This window comes from Balearica regulorum, chromosome 1, assembly GCF_011004875.1.
Source record: "Balearica regulorum gibbericeps isolate bBalReg1 chromosome 1, bBalReg1.pri, whole genome shotgun sequence".
NCBI lineage: Eukaryota > Metazoa > Chordata > Aves > Gruiformes > Gruidae > Balearica > Balearica regulorum.
Genome location: NC_046184.1, coordinates 40072290 through 40093974, shown reverse-complemented (window position 1 = coordinate 40093974; position 21685 = coordinate 40072290). Strand labels below are relative to the sequence as shown.

Genomic DNA, 21685 nt, shown 5'->3' with positions numbered 1-21685 from the left:
ATTTCCAGTTTCCGGCCCAGGCTTGCTTTTTTTGTTGCTTTGTGGTGTGGTTTTTTTATAAAATAAATAAAAAGGCACTTTACCAATTCGAAATTCTAGATCTACTCAGATGCACTCTAGAGAGTTTCTTAATAGGGCATATACAATGGTAAAGCCCAGCTTTAAAAGATTAGGAAATCAGCTACAGCACTAAGTTCTTCAGAAATAACAAAATCCTAGCATTCCCTACAGTCCCCAGAGAAAGAAGCTGGAATTCAGCACTTTCTTAAACATTGCAATACTCAGAGCAAATTGATAAAAATGCAATTTCTGTGTTCAGCAGAATTCTGCTGCAGCACACTGTGCGTATGGCCAAACACACAATGTTTGTGCAGTCTGAAAGCCAGATCAGGTGACTGAGGAAATGAACCCATAAAATAAAATCATACCAAGCACATGCAAATTGTTCTTCTCAAAGACTTAGAACTGTGACAGATTCTAAGCATTTCTCATGGAGGCAAAAAAGGAAATCTTGACAAAAAAAGCCAACAGTTAAAGAAATTTGCACTTCCTACTCTAAAAACTCATTTTGGTATGAAATAAATAGTAAAACTAGTTAGAATTGAAGTAACTTCAGCTGAAAACTCAAGGAGAGGTGCCAAGACAAAGAGGTGAAGCAGATATAGGGAACAAGAAATTTCAGCATGAAAACACTGTTGCAATTTGTATAAGCAACAGAAAACAGGGGATTTCAACAGGGAAATGCCAGTCTGGTGTCAGAGTACTGGTACTGTCAACTCTCTCTTTACTGTACTCCCCCTCTGATAGAACGCACCAGAACACGACAGTTGTTTTACTAGTATGCGTTCCATGATACGTGTCTGTGCATATAGCAATGAAAAGATCCTTAAGGGACATAAATGCACTCCTATAAAGAGAAATAAGCAGGTTAAGTGATAATCAGACAGTAAACGAGGTTTGAAATTCTAGCATCTTAAATCATAGAATCCCCAGACAGGAAAAATACGTTAAAAAAGCAAAGAAATTAAGTATGATTTTAGATTAAAAGTTCAAAACAGTTTAATGGGGGGAAAAAAGAAAAAAAGAAAAAATTTAACAGGTTTTCACTCTTCATTGGTATTCAATAGTCATCACACATTCACAAAACACACATTTTTTATAACAATTAGAACAGCAAGTTAACTGAGTAAGATTAAGTAGGTCGGACTTCAGCTTCACAAGCAAGAGACTTGTTATGCTAAAATATTTCTTCTCTACTATGTGTTACAGCTTCAATATCAACACGACACGCTTTGCCACCTCTGACACTTGGTATCACTCCTAGCCACTCAACACCTTTTTCCACAAATGACAGACAACTCAGGTGATGCACACACGGACCAACAGAGCTTAACATGGAAAATGAATCAGGTGTTAATCTAGTCCAAGCCAGCCAATTGCTCTCACTAAGGTCCCACTTGTGAAGCAGAGATAATTGCTCCCAGTATTACAGAAATGATATAAAGGTTTCATTAATAAGAAGCATCTTAGAAACCTTTTATGTTGATGAGTCCCATAAGAAATTATAAAAACAAAAGAAAACCTTTGCTGGAGTAACATACAAACCTTATTTGACACTGAAATAAGGTAGTAACCATTTCTCTGAATTACGCTCATTGTAACTAGCATGTTAATAGCTGATGCTTCTCCCAAGAAAGAGTCCTTAACTGTTCTGCTGGCCCACCCCCTGCTACCACTTCCTGAAAGCAAGAAAACCATTTGCCCATGTGGAGGACAGATACGTATTTGATTGCCAACATCGCTGCAAACAAAGGGTCTACTTTTCGGTACTTCATAACAGACAACCACGTGTTACTCTACAAATTCATCTGCAAGCTCCACTACACTCCCTTTTTAAAAACATCTATGCATTTAGTTACATGCCAGCTTAGTGTGACATTATACTTCACTGAAAAAAAAAAAAAACAACAAAACAAAACAGCAAATACGTGTATGGTAACACACAGTTAAAATAAAATAGCCTTACATCAAAGCAGAACACTAAAACAACAGCTTGTGTACTGACAGCTAAACTTACAATCTTACTAGTTTTGTACAACTTAAAGCCTTTAAATTCACATGTAAACTGCATTCTACTGCTTCAAAACCTTTGTTGAATTTCTTGCATTTGCCAAATCAGAAACTTTTAAAAGGAAAGTTGGTGGTGAGGAAAGAGAAAACAACACTCCCAAAGGTTTTAGAGGAGCCTATCCCTCCAGGGGATGCAAAACTGAAGACGACCAGCAGCAACAATACTGACAGGGCAGGGGGTAGTGGCATGGGGATGGGAGTGGATGAGTCGGAAACATGAGGGTCAGCTGGGCCTCACGGGCAAGGGAAGATGGTTGCTGATAGCACAGCTGAGACGTGACTCTTGAGCAGCATTAGGAGGATGGCGTTGATACACTTGCCAGTGAGCAAGACAACCACGTGCATACTCTATTGCTGGGAGAGTGTTTTTTCCCTTTCTCTTAATCTTGATGCAGTCCCTTATATCGCATCTAAGCCAAGCTGATATCGTTTCATCTCCTCCAGCTTCCTCTGTAGCGTCGTTACCTTACATACTCTTCAAGCAATATTTCTTAACAGTTCTTACACAGCTGATTCAGTTGAAGCCAAAAATGCCCATTTATAACCTTTCTAGATCTGTATTTCTGCAAAATATTAAGCCTTATTAAGTGATGTATGTTGCAATAACTATTAGGTAGTCTGTATCTTTTCTTATTTTATTTACCATTTTAAAACTTTTGCACTATATATCAGACATGGTGATAAAGCTTATAAACCAAGAAGACAAATCAAACTTCGAAGTAATTCAAATTTGGTTCATGATCTCAAGATTTAGATGTTTTCATCACATCAAATCTCTTCTATTGTGGGAGAAAAATAAAAGATAAACAATTAAAGGAGTCTTTAATTTTTAGAATATTATATCTTTTTTTTTTTTTTTTCTGTCAGCTGAGACTGGAGGCCAGATTTCTGCATAAGTGCTTCAGCCAAAAAAAAAAAAAAAAAAGGTAACCGTTGCTCCAGCCGGGACATTTCCACACTGATTTTTGAAGGCTCCTCTTTTCAGGAATACTGCAGATTATTTTTTTTTAATTTTTCTTTTTGAGTGGTGGTGGTTTTTTGCATAACAACCAATTCCACTAACTTTTTAAGACCACAGAACTGCCTACCTATCCCTTCCTGGATACAGCCAAAACTTGCATGTTTGGTTAATCTAAAACATTGTATTTTAAACAAGCCCTGGTTTCCCAAGCATTTCCTGCAGTTAAGCACTATACAGTCAGATGTAGATCATGATTAATGGAGTAGCAACAGGAATTAGTTTTTTTCTTTCATTAGTCGGATGGAGTTTGTTGACATTAAGTAAATCAGTACTAGACCCATTTCTACTCTAGCTTTTGCCAGTGGAGGGGAAAAAAAAAAATGTTGGGTTGTGGAGTTTTTTCCTAGGGATATAGAGGACAACTAAAAAAAGAGCACAACTAATATTTAAAGATTTCTCTAACAGTATGTTCACATATACACAGTATTCAATGTAAGCTGCTGACCATTTGTTTGAAGCATCCTCAACAAAGAGGTAACAACACTATTTTTACTTTATGTTGAATTTTAAGAAATACAAGGTTCCTTTCGGTGTGGGGTTCTTTTTCACCCCAGAGGTATTCTAAAAATAGAAATAGCTGAGAATAATCTGGCCAATCATTGTGCACACACAGCACATCAAACATCTTGTCTTACCTTAAAATACAACTGGAAAATTCAAAACATTAAGTATGTTTAATATATTGAATCCTTGAAGAGAAAGAAATATTTATGAGCTGCCACATCTTCCTGGCAGCATACTTGCTTCTCAGTGACTCTCCTTCTCCAGACTAATGGTACATTCCCACAAAAGCAGAAACATTTCCCAAAAGCACAGACAGGTTAAAGTTAAATTCATGTATGGTTTTTTAGCGTGTCCTCCTAAAACATATTTAAGAGAGTCTGTGACTCTTCAAGGCAAATGTAAAAATGTGAATTTAAAATTAGAGACTTCTATCCTTTGGTTATTTATTTATTATTTTAAATGAAAGCCTTAAGACACTTTAGGAAGCATGTTTCTCAAAATATTCCAGGGCCTGTTTGTTGTAACCTTCTGACTACACAGCCAGACTATGTTGTGATTACAGCTGTACTGGGTTCAGCCATAAAATAAAGTATGGCAAAACAACTTTGATGTTTTTATATCATATCTAAAGAACAAGGACACAACCAATCTTAACAACAACAAAAAATATTACTGAATTTATTTTAAAGATAATGAAAAAGTACCAGATTTAAGACTTTAAATTGCTGAACTGAAATTCTTCATTGATTTTTTTAAGTGTTAATTTATGTTAATAAAGAATTTTCAGAGTTAGATACTATTCCACAATGGAAAAGCTAAATAACAGACTCTGAGATCCCTACCATGCTATAACAAATACAATCACCAAGCAAAATTAAGAAAACAGTAAATGCACGTATCATGCCTTTCAACTGTACTAATCTTCCACACGTTTAATTTTAACCTCTTCAATCATTCTGTTCTCCATTAAGGTTGTCAAAAATTAATCCAGCTATGTACTCTCTCATTTAAGCAGGTAGACTGCAGTCAGATTCCCATATTGTGAAATTTTGGCTCAGTATGTACTATAAACTTTGTTCAAATATCAGAAACTGAAATAACATGTCATTTTTCATTTTAAAGCAATTCCCCTTTGAAGCAACAGACTTTATGCCACAACATTTTAAAATAGAGCTACCTCAAATTGGCAGTCTAAGCTCAGACTGCAAATGTTGCTTAGACCTGGCCGAAGTCCCAGACATGGGATGGTCCCCTCCATCTCATACCTTCCTCACAGTTTCCTAGAAAACAAGTCGCATATACTTACAGCTCCAAGACAGGACGGCAATGTTTAGCACCTCAACAGCCCGATAAAACAAGCACCAGGGCATTGCTTCCCGTTATTCTGTTCTCGTTAAAAATGAAAGAGTATTTTTACTGAAAATGGGACAACTCAATCTTCAGCTAACGTATACAGTCCTGCTCACAATGAAAGCTTTGTAGCTGGTGAAGTGCTTGCAAATGCAAGACCTCAACTTTCCATTTTTCTTTTCCTACAGCTGGTTTCCTAAGATTCAAAAGTTATCCTGACCAGCAGCATTACTACACTTTCATCTAGAGTTGCAATAGCAAAACACTCAAATCAATTTTAGTCTCAACACATTTTACCAGTATTGCAGATGGAGAAAATATAGGGATTTAAATCATTACACTACAATCTGATGCCAAATTCTTTCAAGTCTTCTCAGGGTCAGCCAAGTTCTGGAAGAAGTCCTTTTTAATTTAGTGATACAATCTCTTCCCCACCCCACACAATCTTGAAGCAGGACTCTTAAAAGTTTTGCTTTTAAAAAGACACATTGTTCCAGCATTAAATCTTGTTCAGTAAAGACAGAGAAAGACTAATTTCTTTACCACACTTGCAAAATGTATAGTCCTGTAATTTATTTTACTTATCTATATATTACATACTAAAAAGAAAAAGAAAAATATTTGCACTTAAAATCCAAATGAATACTTTAAAGGCATGGATATATCTTTCTGTGAGCATCAGGCTGGTGAGAACATGAAGGGTGACACATTTCATCATGAACCTATATACTGGATAACTGGAGGCAGTTACACATTACATAAATTTGTAACTATTCTTATATTAAACAAAACATCACCCACATAGTACAGCCCTCTTCCAATGACAGGAAGTGTACAATAATTAGCTCCAAAATGGCAAAAGCATTTACAAATACTGAAGTATTCTTTGTGTTTGATCTCCTCAGTACTGTCGTCATTTTTAAAACATAGTTTCTGAATCTCTGTGGTACCATAAGCTTTTTTACTGTGCTGTTAAATAAATGTATTCTTTACCACTCTTGTTAACTCTTGCCCTCCTTTTAAAAGGGAAGTTATCAAAATGCTTATTATTACAAAGAAAAATGTTCCTGGAGGCAGTGTATGTGAACAGCCCATAGAGCAGCTCTGTGCACAAATCATAACTTCCAAAATCTAGCCACATAAAAAAAGGTATGTTTTTCCAGTTCTGCCCAGAATTTATCTTCAAAAAGCTAGTTTAGAAACAGCAATATTTTCAGTGTATACAGATAAGAATAAAATGCCAAAAACACATATTCCTTATAGTGACTGGATACCTATCATACATCAAAAGCTTCCTGCTTATTAACTGCAAAAAAACTTGTCACAAATAATTTTGGGGGAATCTGAACTTAAACAGTTATCAAGCTAATTCTGTTGAAGACAAACCATTTGCCTCCAAAACTGGAGATTCCTGGAAGGGAGGATCTTTTAGTACTTGCTGCTTCTGAAGCAGAATTTTGTTAACCAGCTCCAAAAGAAAGGTCTACATGACTCGATAAACTAAATATCTGATGAAAGCTCTGAAAGTAGAACAAGGAAAAACAGATATACTACTGATTGCTGGTAGAAAGCAACCTCAAAGTGTTCTTTGAGATTATGAATGTTGTTTAGGATACTCTAAAATCAGTTTATAAGTGACAGCAAGTCAGTTATGGGGAGGGAAGAATACAAACACATAACCATGATCCACTATGGCTGCAGTTACAAAATTTTTTTTTGATTTTTAAGTGAGAGAGAAGCCTTCTACACATTCTTTGGGCAGTTCTTAGCAAGGGGCTGCATAGGAAGGTTGGTTTGTTTGTTTTGTAATGAAAAGATTCACTACAGTGTGAATCATAACTGAACAGGATTTTCACAAGGCATAAGGTTTCACAGCAGTGACGTCTACCAACACTGCCAGGCTCTCGTGTGGCCAGTTTTGAGTCAGTCATCTCCTTGGTGCAGCTTTGCTACATGGTTACAGCCGTGGTTACACCACACCATAGAGGCAGGATAATGTCATAGCCACAGCCACAATTTACAGTATCTTAACAGCCAAGAAACTGTATCTGAAGATCAAGGTACTATGAAGTGAAGTACCTGGCAAGCACCCTGTTGTCCAAGTTCACTTTACCAAAAGGATGAATCCTTGTATGATGCACAATGCTTAAGCAAGTATAACTTCCAACTGATGACATGCAGTGGTGGATTGAACTAGGGTGGCCAATAACAGCTGCCATCCTGAGGTTTTCCATCCTGCTTCTTCCCCAGGGGCGCTGACAATTTGTACAATACTTGAGCTACCACCAATTTACTTCTGCTAGGTTATACTGAATTTCGCACAGGATTTCAACCACCCCTACAGCAGGTACAACCACCTCTGGGATAGTAGGGCGGTAATCACATCAACCACCCCACCTTTCACTCCTCGCGGTGCAAACTGCCATCCAGCACCTGCCTGTGCTGTTCTCCTTCAGCTGCTCAATTTCCTTCTCATTGGGAAAGAATGAGAACAAAAAAACCAATAAAGCCATGGATTCTAAAAGATCTTCACTACTGTTACCCTTCATGCTTCTCAAAGTGTTAACACTCAGTCTAAAATTTAAATTGGAAAGTGTTGACCAATGCTAATGAATTAGTGCTTCGGGTAATAAAATCAGTGTGCTAGGAGAAAATAATGCTAAAGAAAAAGAATCTGTCAGCAAGCCATGAAGAATATACAGAGAAAAGATGCACGATTTGAAGCCACTTTTTTTTTTTTTAACTAAAGATAAATTTGCTAAACTTTAGATCAAATGCTTAGATAGCTGGTTTGGGCATGCATAGCCCTGGTTACACAGATAAAACTGAGGAACTGTAAATTTTCTTTTTAAAGATAAACTTTAAGACAAAACTTAAGTTTCTCCTTTTCAGGTTATTTTCTAATGAAGTAATTCTACAGAGATTTTTCATATATTATGGCTCTGTGAACTTTGAAAGTATTCTACATCCTCTATGTATTCATTTTTCTGGGCTTCCTGTGAAGTCTATAGTCAGATTAATTCACAAAAGATTGAAATGAAACCATTTAGGCCTTTTACTTTCTGGGTAGAAAGTACATCCTTGGTCAGTTCTATTTTCCTCCTTTTACTACTGTTTTCCAGTTTACCAGCTCACTTTCTTATCACAATTCTGATAAATTTCAGAGGAAAAATTATTTCAAATCTTATAGTGATCTAACAAATTTCTAAGGAAGAAAAGCTGAGGCTTAGCCTAATAAGGAGAAAGACAAGAGTCCCTCTGGGAACTTACTGACTTCCAACATTTCTTATCTGATCTTTTGCTCTGTATTGATGCTTCCTAATTTCTTCTCATCAAGAGCAGAGCATTCATGCTGTTCTCTACAAGGATTCTCCAGTTTCTTTCTGTAAAGACTACTGACTTTCATAATTGGTCTTATATGTTATATTAAAGTAGAATTTTACAGTTTGTTCTCCCCCCAATACATATATTCATAGGGACTGACATATCCTCTAAATCAAGGTTTCTGAAATATACCTACTTCATTCTTGTTCAAAGCAACACATCTGTTCCCAAGGATTTATTATAAACAAAAATCCACATCTGAAAACATTCTCACAAAAGCATCCCTCTGTTCTAAGTTCTGTTATAAAATAACCACTTTTAAGGGAAGCAAAGCATACATTAGGTATAGTGTTCTGTGAGAAGTTTCTATAAAATTTCTTGGTATCAGAAGTGGGAGAGACCGGAAAAGAGAAACAACAGAGAAAGAAGAGTGCACAACCAAAGCAGGTTTCTTTTACAAGACAAACCCATTTTAATGCTTCAGAAAGAACAGAACTGAAGAAGATTACTCTCAATAAATGAATGACTTCTCATTTGTGAATCCGGTATTTCAGAACAGGTCTGTCTGGTACTGCTTCATGAAGCATCAGATCTAGTCCAAGTTTAAATAAGCAGAGCTGCACTGCCACTCCTGAATCACGTGCCTAGGAGCACCCGAGCTATACCAGTCCTTACTCCCCATACCCTGGTGTCTGCATCCATCTCAAGGATTTCCAGCTTTAAGAAGTGATCCTATTGCGCGGTTGAGAACAAACAAATTCATAGACAAGAACAGTCACCTGCCTTCCTTATCACACCAATTAAGTCAGGACAGCTTTTGTCTTCGCGATACCAAGGATATCTGGAGCTGCAACTTCTCAAACTCACGGTTACCAGTCTGCATCCTTCATTGCTGCACTTTAAATGTTGGCTCTCAAAGCTGAGCTGTGCAGGGAACTGTAATTCCACACTACAGGCTGCTCAGATCTCCACTTCTTTCAAGCAGTACATGGGAGACTGAAGAGAAACACGTTTTGCCACAAAAATCATTCTCAGAAAATATTAGTGAAAAGGCACGCTCTCTGATAGCAAACTACTTACCCAGCTTTGCACTAGGAAAGCCAAAACAGCCTGGAGACTGCCTTGGAAGCAAAAGCAACACACTGATAAATTATTCTGAGGAACAAGAAACCAACCTGTGCCAAGCGTAACTTTTTCCCAATCAATTTGGGATTCTGTGACATGAGCTAGGAGCACATAGGAGAAAAGTTCACAGTCACATTTAAATCCTCAAACTGAAGCCTAACTGAGCATAACAAACAATACATGACAAATAAAAAGGAAAAACTCTTCAAAATTACTTCTGGGACTTTCCATAGTGTATCATTAAATTCAAACACATATTGCCAAAATGTAAAACAGAGGAGTCACAAAAGCAAGCTATACTTCAGGTTTACTGACTTTTCTGCTCATCTTATTTTAATGAGTATCAAGCATGTCATGACATGTTCCTGGGAACATGTCCATGCTACTTTAACGTGCTATTTGGCAAAGCCCCAAAGTTAACTCGTATGTTTTTAACTTCATGTCTTCTTATCACGTTCACTCCCCCCCCCCCCCAATAACTTGTAGGCTCTAATTAACCCACAGTCTGCAGAAATTCCTTTCTAAGTCACAGGAATGTAACAAATTTTACATTTAAAATGGTGTAGTACTCCATTTCTAAAGTGTCACCTTCCTCCTACTCTTCCTACTTTTAGGCCATAAATATAAAAACAAGCCACATTACATGGCACCACAGTTTGAGAACAAAGCCATTGAATTTTTACTTTGTGATGTAAAGATAAAACAAAGCAGTCCTGAAACTGAACCTTCCATCGTCAAAGATGATTTTATTGAATTAAATGCAATGTTATCCTGAAATATCCTATATAATTATTAATAACATATTTCTGTATGAACAAAACCAACCTGTTTTCAGGAATTTTTTCAGCCTTTGTCATTTGAGCTGAAGGAACACTAGCAATTCCAAAGAACATTTATTTGCAGAGCAGACTAAGTTAATATGAAAATTTTAATCAAGGATTTATTTTATTTCTTTTTTTAATGGGATAAATAAAATGTGATTGTTATTCACATGCCAAAATGCAGAAGTCACCCACCCACTGTACGGTACTACTACTGCGAAGTTACAAAACACGAAATCTTGACTAACTTTTGTTATGATTACAGAATACTATAACAGAAAAGAATGTACTGAAGTGTAACATTATTGTACTACATTTCAATACACTGAATGTAGTAAAAGAACAGTCAACAAAATAAAGATGTTCATGTCCAATCTCTTTGTAATTTGCATTAGGTAAGTTATGTTCTAATTTGGGAAAACTATCAGAATGAACACTTTGTTTACAAATCTTAAAGAAAAATATTTTCAAAATTTTTAAAAGCACATATAAAAGTAAATATACTTGTTTCGATTTCTACCGCATAAATGCACGTATGCATCATTCCAAGGCACTTTTCAATAAAAACTCATAAAATTAGGGAGCACATTAATACACTTCCTTCAACACTGCATTGTTGAATCTACTGCCTTAATATTTTAAAGAGCAAGATCTTACGTTTTGATAGCTATCCCACTCCCCTAGAATAAGGTTCTCCTCAAAGAGCCTTAAGTGCACTGAAAATAGCTACCTACCTACAGACTGTACTTTTGCCCATTAATTTTTTGTCTCTGCTGAGGTAAGCAAATTTTGACTGATGACCACTTCCTGTAAATGAAGTAGATTAATAAAACATTATTAGTATAAAATATATTATCTTCCAAGCTTCTTACAATTCTTACTGTTCAATAAATGGGGGAAAAAAAATCCATTTTAAAACATTCTGTGCACCAAAAATAATATAAAAATAAACTTTAAAACTACTCAGAAGCTTTTTATTTTAAGTAAAAAGCAAATGCAATAAAAAGCAATAATCACACACAAACCAAAGCAGGAGTCATTAACTGTCAAAATTTCATTTTAAAACCAAAATTAGTACTATTTTGGAGACATAGGAAAAAGATGAATCAGTAGTAAGCTTTTTTCCCCAGAAAAAAGAAAGGAATTCACAACATGAACTAAAAGGCTACAGAGATCTAATGTGTCTATAGCTCCTTTGTTCAAACATAAAGGCACAGATGCCTTGATCCTGTAAAGACAAGTTACTCTAAAAATAATACAGAATTAGTCTCCTAAGAAAACCACATAAGAAATCACAAATGCCCCCAAATTATTTTCAACTGTATTTTATTCTCTGCTAAACCCAATAAAACTTGAATACAGGCTGACTCTTTCTACTGCACACCTTAAATGGAATTTTGCTTCCCTACAAGACAGACAGAAATGCTTCTGAACCACCCTTGGGACAGCACGGGAACAAGCCCAAATTCATGCCCCAACAGTTTTCAGAGATGACTAGAAAAACAAAACCAGAAGCTGGAAGCACAGAATCCATGGTTCCAAATCCAAAGGAGAAGGAAGAACGGAAGGAAGGAAACAAGAACTGTTACAGACAGAAATTTTGGTTCACTAAAGAAATAATGGGAAGTGGAAGAAAGAAGCCACGCCACCAAAAAATATTTGGGAAAGCAGAAGCTCTGACCTTTCAGGATCTCCAGAACCAGTATGTTCTGGCTGTAACTAGTACAGGAAGCGAACAACTCCATCAGTGAAAAAACACATCACTTGAGTCTTGCACACAGAGCCATATTGTAGGACCCTAAGCTAGTCAAGGAACCAGCTGTTGCATGCAATGATCAAGTTGCAATTTTTTTTTTTTTTTTTTTTCACCAAAAAAGCCAAATGGCACATTTACACTGTTAAGAGTAACACCTAAAAGAGGCACAGCACAACCAGTTGTGGATACTGTAGTTGCAGGATAAAACTCCACCAAGCATTTTGCATCATCCCTTCTCACAATACTTTCAGCAAAATTTCAAAGTAGATTTCCTTAATTATTAGTGTAGACTTATTCTGCAAAATTTTTGTTTCAGCATTAAGCAATTCAACAAAAAACACTCACTGAAAATATCACCAAAGCACTGATACATACCAGGGGACCTGTTCAAAGTGGTGACCACTGAACATGGACTTAAGTGTCTGAAGGAAGCAACCAAGTTGCCCAGGCCCAGAGTAGTCACCCCTGTGATCCCCGAGTAATTCAAGTGCCAGGGCTGCACCACACAACCAAACCCACAGCTTGCCAATGGTGGGGCAATGGGAGGAAGCACAGCAGGAAAGGCTGCCCTCTTGGACATGGCTATACTACCCTGGTGCACACCCAGCCTTGTCACGTCCTGCATAGAAACTGTAGGACACCAGGTAAGCTGCTGTCCTCTTCCTTCCACTTCCAAAGGTTGCAAAGTCAATATACACCACCAATAAAGTCAGCAGAAAGTTTCTAATTTGCCTGGTTCTGCGAAGAGACCAGGCTTCCCAAGTGCACGACACGATCCAGAGACACTCTCACTTTGCCAGCACTGGCAAAGAGCAGTGGTACTGCCCGATGCAAGTAGAACTTGGCACCACTGGCTACAAGGATTTGTCTGACAGCTAGTTCTTCTCACAAAATGGAAATGGTACCAAATACTGTGGAAAACCCACAGTTTTCCTTTTTTTTTTTTTTTTTTTTTTTTTGGGAAAGGATTTCTGTAAGAACTAGATTTACTATAAAAATACGGATTATAACACTGAAGTCTGACAGAGAGACTGATCCTTTCCACCTGACAAGGGACTGGATCCTTATAGAGCTCCACCACCACAAGACATAGAACTTTAGTTTCCAAGACTCCTTTCCAGGTAGATTCTAAACTCAGAATGCATCACCCCACATGCAGAAATGCGCTTTCTTTACTTGTGTTAAAATGTTAGGATTTCAGTTCTATCATCCATCCACTTGACAATATTAACTACTTCTTCTAACACTGTAATCATTCAGACTGTATTAAGTTTCTCTTCTTTCATTAAATTCAGAATTGCTACACATGAAATGGCTCTTTCATCCAGCCCTATAAACCTATTGGTGGGAGCATGCACCGTATCTGACATGCAAACATAATAAAATCATAGAAGAAATTAGAGAGAAAGCTTTATATTCTTTTCCTGAATAGATATTATAAAGTTAGTCACAGCATAAGCAACTGGTCTTAGGGTATAATCACTAATTAAGTATCATAATTTCAACACAAAACTAGATTTCCCCTTTCCCTTGCAAGAAGGGAAAGGACTTGGGCTGCAAAGCCTCTCCAGGCAGTACCACAGAAGAGGCTGGGTTTCAGCTCCTCACTTTCATCTCTTTACAGCATCAACCAGCTCCACCAAAGCAGCCTTCTGTTCAGTTCCAGCAGAAGGAGGATATCTTCATGCTGTTATAATGCAATCTTTACCAGGCCAATTAAAAGAGCACTGATGAAATTCCACACTCCAGCCTTGTCATCCCTGGACAGAGATTAATAAAGCTAGAGTGGGACCTTACTTGAGTAGTAAAATATGACTTGAGAGAGCTATAGTCAAAGCTAATTGGAAATAAATACATTCTGAATGAGAAAATGCCAATCTTCATCATTTTGTTACATATGTATATAATGTTACACTGAGAAGAGAACATGCTAATACAAATATTAGCCTATTTCATATATACACACAAATTCTACGCTGATTAAAATCACTGTAATTCCACCTCATTACAGGGCTTTTGTTCTCCATGTTTTATGGGAAATGAGAATTCTTCAGCCCAAAGGCTCTGCATCAAGCTGTATTCTTTTCCAAATTAGATGTTAATTTGTTGATTAAGAATTTTGCAGGAAATGGGAAATTCTCCCTAGCAAAGAGATACCTCATACTCAACAGAGGCTAGCAGCTGCTATCACCTCCTGGATGGCTCCTGCTGCGCTTTCACTTCTGCAGAAGGCAGGAACCAGTGTCTACTGGGTAACACCATTACTGGCTCTCAGACCCATGATAGACCTTACATAACTCCCCTGAGGAACCTATCCCAGCATCTGACCATACTTACCAAATTCCCTCTGATCTCCTAAAAACCCTTTAATATAAACATCATGATGATCTTACACCTTCCCAGAGGGTAAAGAACAGCTTTTCCTCTCCCTCTCCTTTTGCACTTGTGAGGCACAGTATTATACTCATTCCCAGCAGAGAGCAGCTTCAGTCAGTCCTCCCTGCTCTTGTGGCCCATTTTTGCTACACCCATGATCCTCTTCAGTCCTTTTAACAGTTAATATACTTCCGTAAGTACAGTGCTCCATGTGAGGTCCAAACATCTTTGAACACAGCAACAGTATTTCACTGATTTGGATGTATACGTAGGTGTGCCTGCATCCCGGAATGGTGTCTGTTTCCCCATCTCCCTCTACAATGTACTGCCGGTCTGAACGGCTTATTACTCACTACAGGCACTACATCCTTCCCTGCTAATTAATCAGTCTTCATTATATAGTTGTACCGTTTGTCATTTCTCTATTTCCCTTTTTATGCAAATTGGATATATTTATTTCCTGTTCTATCATCCAATAATTCAGGAAAATATCGACAAGTACTAGACTAAAGAAAATGCATATGAAACCTACAGTTTCCCCAGTTTCACAGTGAAGTATGCATACTACAGTTTTCCAGACAACCTGTAGTAGCTTCAATCTAGGACGCATCTCTCTAGCTTAGTTATGTAGACCGTACCAGTGTGTGCCAAAAGCTCTTCTTAAAATACACATAATCTACTGCTTTTCCTCTACTCAGATCTTCTGCTCCACCACAGGAGGATACTGGATTGCTTCAGCACAGTTTGGTTTTGTACTAAATCTCTTTCAGATTAAGCTTCAAGAGTAATACCCAAGTCAAATTCAAACTATAGCATAGGTTTAGGTTTTCCAAAACCTCAACCAAGTGACTTACCCTCCATTCTAACAAACTGAGGAAAAACATTCCTAGGTACTTAAAGTTTAATAAAAAAAACAACTAAAAAACCCACAAAGACAACACACTCTAAGAGCTATCTTATTGTAAAAGAAAGTTAGACATAGACTAAAGGTGACAGAAAAATAAGTAACAATCTGGGTTGTTTTTTTTAAAAAAAAAGAGAAAATGGGTATTAATAAATTTGACAGAACCACAGAAAATTCAAACACTTTCCTCAAACATCAGCTTTCCTTCTCCTCTCCACCATTTGATTTTCAGAAATACTATGCAGCATTTATCTTGACCTAGTCCCACTTTGAAATTCAGACAACATAGCTTGGACAACTGTCTCCATACAAACCAATCCTAGTAATAAAAATACACATTAATGGCCAGAAAAATTGGAAAAATACTTCTTCAAACATTCCAAACTTTAACACAGATTAATGCAAAGCTAAAACAAAGACGCCTCTGATCTTAAGACCTTAGGTCACATACAGTAAGGACAACAGGAAGTATTTCATTATTGGAAAGGTTTCATTATTTAATTTATAAATCCCATTTAAAATGTCAAAACAATGTTTCTACTAAAACACATTAAAATATGCACATCATTTTGCATAACCTTTCTTCTATGCTAAGCTCAGATAACATAGTCTGCTTCTATTTGTGATATATTAGTTTAATATTTGCATTTTGAATACTGCAGAAGGTTGCCTGCATTTTTCCCTGTATAAGAATTACTTTGAAAGATATTTTCTCAGTAGTCTCATATTTATCAGTCTTATACTCATTAGTCTTGACTGATGGATGATTTCATTATTTTCAACTTTGATTTGCTGTTACAGTTGAAAATTAAAATTCATTTCAGCATCTTCCTTCAAATTCAAATATTCTTATACTGCTTTGACCTTACATACTCACAAAACCTCCAGCTGATCAGTGATCCTAATCCCAACCACTTCAGGTCATTTTCATGAACAAACTGTTGAGAAATTTTTTTATTTTTTTTTTAGCAGACAAGTAGTTCCCTCCTCCTGTCAGTACTAATGCATAAATAAAAAGAAAAGGTTTCTCTAGGTAATGAGGTCCTTTTGCATGCTCCACCAAACCAAGCAAATCTGCAGCACAAAGTCTTTGTCAGTAATGGAAGAGATCAGAAACAGCTGCATGAAGAATCCTGCTTTCAAAAGCAACACTTAGGCTTGCTTTATAGTCAGTCAAGAGAAGTACCAGGGGAGGAATCACTCCCTAGAGTGACCTCTATTATAAAGGGAGCCTGAAGAGGTAGGTGAACCAGATTTCAAACTTGCTAGTCATTACATATAAGCAAGGCAGACCTACTCACTGCATCTAGCTGAGCATACTTTACATTTCCTCTGTTCTTACTGATTGGAACAAACCCAATAATACTAAATTTGTCATGCCAGAGTTCTAATGGCTCATGCTAAAGAGAATATTGTAGTTTTATTTTTCACACAGAAATGCAACCACCATCTAAAATGAATGACTAATTAACCATGCCAATAAACTAAACCAAAGTTTACCACTTACTGTACTTATCTGCAGTTCATTTATTTATGCTCTCACATACTCTATTTCAACAGCATCTTACACTCATCTAAGACAGCTCTAAATTGCTATTAGTAACTCAGGATGCAGCACTTAAAGCCTGAAGTAGAACAGACACCAATGATCTGCACATTTCTGAACAATCAAAAATTATTTACAAACTGCTCAAACATGCGGAACTTCCAGCAGAAGCACAAAACTACACAATAAGAAGTTAACACAAAACAAACATTAAACACAAAGGACCCATAAACCTGAATTATCTTTTACCATAGACACTACCACTACTAACTTGATTGGGAGACAGCTATCAAAGCAGAACCACTGCCACTTTGCAGACAAGTTCACCTACGTGACCCGAGTGTCACACTTGATAAGTACAGACACACAGAAATACCTAAAGAAGGCTTCTAAAACTTCCTACTCCGCAGGTAAAATGAAGTAGGGAAAAAGAAATACTTGGTGCTCGTTCTAGTAGCAGATTCCCTTTTAACCACTTCAGGAATTAAAAAGATGACCTTTGTTTCCATATAAAAATCCATAATACAATAACAGTTTCCATGTAGAAAAAGTCACCATCTGACTATCATAAAGAAAAATAACACAAGAGAGTTTTAATTAGTACCTTTAACATATTAATGGCGAGATCATCCTAAAGTATTCACATTTCTGCATACTTTTCTGTCCAGTTTACTTGACAAAAAAAATAAACTTCATTGCTTGGCACCTTACAACCACATTCTTGTTCACTTGCATCACGCAGATGACCGAACAATCCCAGCAGAACAAAGATTTTCATCTCAGCAAAGTTAGGGGACAGGGGTATAACAATTCTTATATCAAGATATATATACACACACACAAATATGTGTGTACATGCACGTCTCAATAAAAAGGTCTCCCTGCAGACTACAGATTTCAAAAGCTTTATGAACTGGTAGCACTTACAATTACTTTTTTTAATTTGATAATATGTGACTCCTATAACGTAAGCTTCCTACTTTTATCCCCCACACTCCAAAAGGTTCACAAAAAAGGGAAGGGTATTCAAAGTCATAAAATCTAAGCAGGTAATTCAGTTCCTGGCTAACAATATTCACATTCAATAACAGTTTTCAACTTGCTCCTTTCAAATTTCTTCATTAGCCTGTATGATCTGACAACCCCTTCTCATCTTTCACTTTTAATTCCTCCTCATATTGCACCTCTGACAACATAACTTTAAAATCTACATCTCTTATCTGTGCACAAACCGTTGTCCTCCTCAGTATCTGGGACAGGTATACACACTGAAGACTCCAAAGGAAAATCACTCCTCAGATGAAAAGACTACTTACTTTTAATAAAGATGACTAAAAATGAGAAAGCATTCATTTAGTTAGATTTCAGATTGTCAAAGTTCTTCTAAACAGATATAAAGGGCAAGTAAATGTCACCACAAAAATGCATAAAATTGCAGCATTCCAAACACTGACTCAGTCCACGTTGCACAGATGTAACACAGGCTCCCTACGATGACCAGTGGTAAGAATGAACACCAGTAGTCTCTTTGGACAACATGCTAGCAAGAAAACAGTCTGAAGTGGTATACAGGGAAGAGTGTGAAATGAGGCTAAACTGCCATCACTATATCAATAGTGAGCAATTTCCAGTGCTGAATTACCCAGAATTAGAATAAACATGCAGCTAAAAGGAACTTCAAATGGGTATACAGTCAAAAAGGGTGGTTTTTCTTTAAAAAGTAACTATCTGTTTTGGGCTAGTATAGGTGTTTACAATGTCAATGAAATTACATAATTTCCTGTTGATACTACATGCTTTTACAGTCTCATATATTTTTTTCCGTTACCTGGAAATAACAGCTACCTGAAACATTCAAGCTGTTTTTCAGTGGTTCTCCTATCAATACAGGGCATTTTAAAATACCCATTGTAGGTTATTATTATTTTAATTCCAATTTTTAATTCAAGAAACATTAAATAAATAGCATCCTAAAAATTGGAAGACACAACTGCTGGAAAAAGGAAACTGTAAAGTACCTTCAGGTTCCCAACCAGATGCAGAAGCAGGTCCACACAGGAGCATGGATAGTACTTAAAAGAGAAACCAACTTTCTCACCAGTCCGAGGCAAGTTTTGATCCTGTTGTGCTCTCTAAGGTGTGCAAATCCCAACACACATCACTGCAGCACTAGAATTAACAAAAGTGATGTTTCAAGAATTTTTATCTGAATGTGTAGAGAGCTGACAGAGATCCTCTGTATAAGTCCACCTCTAACACACCGGTCCAAGTCTCCCATTCAGACTCAAAGCCATGAAGCGACTCAAACTTTTGCTAAGGTACTCTAAACACTCAGAAAACAAACTAAAGGCAAACTCAACCCCTGACATGTTAATTTGTTTGATCCTGGTAAACACCAAGTAACTTCACAGTACTTTCTTCTATAGTACTATTGCTATAGTGATATACACCATCACTGTCACCCAAAGACAGTGACCCGTCAACCACTCTGCTTCGCTGAAGAGTTCCAGAAAGCTGACATGATATTTCTGCTTTGCTGGGAGGAGGAGCTCTAAACTGCAAGACCTGCGCATTCCATCCTAGATTAAGTAAAACTAATTCAAATTAAACTTTAAATCGGAAGGAGTAACCCCTTAGGAAGACAATCCTAAGGGCCTTATTCTACGTGGTAGGATAGGCATCTAGACCAAGACTTAATGGTTCTGAATCCACCAAGGCAGAAAAGCCTTCACAAATACTGTGTTCAGAATCACCCCAGTCAGCTGCATCCAACTGACAGGATGTAAGCAAAACTTCTGGGCATTGGGCTTGAAGCTTAGTCTTCCACTGAGAAGAAAAAAAAACTTTCATGTCAACAATACTGTTTCTATATCATTATTACAAAGAGAAGAGAGACAACTCCACCATATCTTAGTGCCATAAAGAAGCCAATCAACCAGATATTTTACTGTTAGCAGATTTGCATCACTAAAACATACAGATACTTCCTCTATGACATGCACTTCCATATTTCCATTCCGGTGTCTTGAAATCAAGAGAGACATTGATTCCTTTCCCGACTGGCCAAGAGAACAGCCAGTCCTGAAGCCCTTAGGAAAAGGGAGGGGAGATGATGGACGCTTAAATCTAAAATGACTCCATCTTTCTCTTCCTTTTTCTTATTAGAACAGGCTGTAAAATCCTTTCCCTCTGCAGCACAACGAAACCTTCTCTAGCATACAGTGAAAGTCAACACTGACTCTAGAAAGGGAAAGGTAGTGGTGAAGTGTAGGATAGTAATAGCATGACCGGTAGGACTTGTGGCTAGTGTATCAAGAACAGGAGAGGGGTGGGCGTTCTTTTGGTTTGTTTTTTTTTTTTTGGTTCATGGTTGGGTTTTGTTTGTTTGGTGCTTTTTTTTTTTTGAAAGGAAACTGTAGGCTGGGGGACAAAGCAGGTGATATGAACCTGCTGGGACACCTAGAATGATACCAACAGAGGGAATACAGATGGGTCATAGGTACTAAAGGTAACACTTGTGAAGCCTTCAAACTCTGGCAGTATTTTTCTGCAAGTCTGAACAGCAAGTAAGGAAAAGCTGAATCTGAGGTCTTCAAGCAGTGTAAAAGCCATCTTATTTGAAAAAAATAAAAATAAAGAGGCAATAGAAGAGATGCTCAACAGATGTCACGGTCAGCTAGAAACCTGACAAAATGAAAGATCATCTATTTTCAGGCCTACCAGCATAGGTTTATTAAAAGGCAGACCCTCTACAAGAGATACAAGCATTTTATCAAAACACAGGCATATTATTGCACATCCTGGGCTTTCCTAGAACACCTATCCCTAAACTCTGACTATTAAAACTTCTCTGACTGTGTCAAGACAGCCAGACATGAAAGCAATACCAAAAATATCCTCCTAGATGACTGGAACTTCTTTCTTTCCAACAGCCAAGGAAGCAGAAGTCTGCAAAGCACAGCTGTCCTTTGGCCACACCAGCAGGTAAGAACAGCCCAGCTACTGCCAGCTAATGCAGAACATCTGTGAGGTTGTGGGATGCTTCTCTTCCCTCTTCTGTTCCTAATACAGGGGACCTTGCAGTGCCTGCAGTTAAATGCTAGAAGTAAAGCCACTGTCCCACTAGCACCTGGGGGTGGTGCTCTCTCTGAAGGACAAAGGTGGCAGAAGACCTGCATTATAAAAGAGAAGTCCTTTTACACCCAGATGATGGGGGGAGATGGAGAAACACTAACATACAGCACAAATCTGCAGCCTGGAGCACATGCTCAGATAGGTTAAGTTAATACACATCCATCTCATCAGGTTTTTAAGAAAGAGGTAAAGAGAAGGCTCTGCACCTAACCACTATCTTTTGGCCCTACACCACACACAGCTTGAAGAGACCATCAAGCCACTGCCACAGATACCAATGACAAGTAGGGCGAGTAGATTTAAAGGCCAGAAATTCCAAGTGAAAAACTGCACAGCTCAGGGAAAAACAAAAATAGCAAACTGTTGTAAGCAAACCGGGGAGGACACCAAGAATACTAACAGCTAAACTCCAATTGCAAAGGAGAAGAGGTCTCTGGTTCAAGCAGCTGTGGGCATACAAGGATCTCTGTGCAAACACACAGAGCTCAAAAGTAAAACAATCCTCACATCTGTCAGAAACCTACAAGAGTATCTTTTTTTTTTTTTAGTATAGTTAAAGGAGTATTACATTCAATAAGAAGTTTGGGCAAAGACGTTTACAAGTTCACTAAATATTTCTCAAACTGTTGGATGCAGGATCTGAGCGCCAGCTTTAGAGTACAAGCTGCATTTGGCACAGGGTCTGCAGAAACGG

The 21685-nt window shown here is 37.4% G+C and overlaps 1 protein-coding gene across 8 annotated transcripts in view; it reads right to left on the bottom strand.

Moving 5' to 3' along the window:
• Window positions 1-21685, bottom strand: part of CNOT2 (CCR4-NOT transcription complex subunit 2) — a 90633-nt gene that overhangs the window by 45900 nt on the left and 23048 nt on the right. For 3 of the 8 annotated variants that reach the window (XM_075746664.1, XM_075746602.1, XM_075746627.1), the window contains exon 2: window positions 11010-11082. The exons of the other annotated variants lie outside the window; for them this stretch is intronic. The gene's annotated coding sequence lies outside the window, so the exon portion shown is untranslated. The remainder of the gene's footprint in view (window positions 1-11009; window positions 11083-21685) is intronic. 8 annotated transcript variants of the gene reach the window in all.